At 36.6% G+C, this 1,783-nt stretch overlaps 1 protein-coding gene across 1 annotated transcript in view; it reads left to right on the top strand.

Annotated features, from left to right (window-relative positions):
• Window positions 1-1,783, top strand: part of OXCT1 (3-oxoacid CoA transferase 1) — a gene marked incomplete at its 5' end in the record, with an annotated part of 78,599 nt that overhangs the window by 1,877 nt on the left and 74,939 nt on the right. The window lies entirely within an intron of this gene.

Genomic DNA, 1,783 nt, shown 5'->3' with positions numbered 1-1,783 from the left:
ATTTCTTAAACTCAGTTTGGTGCTTTCTGTCCTTGTTACTGTATTTCTGTTACTTTAAAAAAAACCCCAAGAGACACAAAAACAGCGGAGAATATCTATAATGAAAGAGTGGAGAGCCTCTCTAATGGGTCTTGAAATTTTTGATGAATTGTTTTTAGGTATTTGCCCATTAAGAAATTCATATGGGGTTGACAGTGAGAATACTTCTATTACATAAAATTTCTCAGCTTGTCATTCAGGCTAATTTTACACAAGCTCTTCATTACAGTACATTGCACAAAACCCAGTGATTTTCATATGGAGAAATACAGGTGCTTCTTTTGAAGTGCATTGATAAAATAGAACTGAAATTAAATAAAATATTGATATGCAAAATATGAATTGCACATTAATTGGATAACATGATTTGTATTGGTGTTTGGTACATAGTCAAACTTGTGCTTCTTAGTGTTGCTTATAGGAAACAATTTCTGCTGGATGATGAAAAGGAGAGAGATACAGACAGAAAAAATTTTGAGTGGGAAGATCAATCACTAACTAGAGTGAAGGTCATTAACTTTCCCCATGGTCTTATTTTTGAATGAAACACATATCTGTAGATAGATTGCACAGATCTTCTGAGAGGGAGGTGAAGGTTTGAATGTGAGGAAAAGTGAAGGAAGAGCATGATGGAATAGAATGGAGAAGACATTTTGTATTGTATTCAGCATAGTTGGTGATGTTGGAAGTTAGAATTGATTTTGATTGAGGTAATGTCAACTTTCCTGGAAATTCCTTGGACTTTGAGGCTGAAATGACTTCTGTAAAACTTTTGGCAGGCAAGCAAAATCTAATTTCTTTTTTCTTGAAACTAGTTTTCCGTGAGCATTTATGAAAGTCTGGTAAGTTCTACACAGAACAGACTAACAATTTGTAAATGCTCAAGGGCACCTAGAGTTTTTTCATAGTCTAGTTTGTAAAAATGCTAGTTTTACTCTTGTGTTGAACAGTATAGTTTATTTTGTAATTTAATTGATAATAATTGGTTTTTATATATTGTATTGCTGTTATATGGAACTTAACCTGCTATTGCTGGATAGGATTTGGGAAGCAGGTTAAAACACAGGTATTAATAGTAATGAAATCAGAATCCTCATCACAGCAATTGATACTACTTCTAGCCTTCTAATTAACATGTCAGAAAGCATGTTTTTCAAACACCATACATCTTCTTGGCATCTTCTAATACCATGTCAAAAAGTATAGTGGTATTATCAAGTATTGCAGTATTAATAAATGCTTTTACAACTGAAGTAGCACTGCAATCCTATGCCCTGCAGCAGTCGTATTCAAAAGGTGAATTATTCCTGTAATCTTGAGGAGTCAGACACTTGTTGGATGAGTAATTTACCACTTCCAAGATGCCTGGGGATTCAGTGTGTTTTGCTTTGGGGAGGCCGTGCTGCAGTTGATGCCCTGCTGTGTTTCAGCTTCCTGACTGCAGCTGTTTTCTTTTCTCCAGCTCCTTCAGCAAACAGGAGGTAATTGGTTGTGGTTAGGTTATCTCATCCTGCAGCAGAGTTAGCAGGCAACTTGTAATTGGAGCAGGGAAGGAGCCAAGTACATAGACAGACAACCTATTCTGGAGCGCAGTGCAGCTATGTGGATTAAGTCACATGTCTTTCAATATGCCTGAACCATGGAATGTGCCACAGAGCTATCTGCTTATAACTAAAATAGCAGCAGTGGAGACAGTGATTCGCTTACATCTGGGGGGAAGCAGTAATTAGGAAGTCCTGAAGTG

Source organism: Acanthisitta chloris, unplaced genomic scaffold (assembly GCF_000695815.1).
Source record: "Acanthisitta chloris isolate BGI_N310 unplaced genomic scaffold, ASM69581v1 scaffold6014, whole genome shotgun sequence".
In the NCBI taxonomy this organism is placed as follows: Eukaryota; Metazoa; Chordata; class Aves; order Passeriformes; family Acanthisittidae; genus Acanthisitta; species Acanthisitta chloris.
Note: the sequence above shows the minus strand (reverse complement) of the source record. Positions and strands in the feature narration are given on the sequence as shown.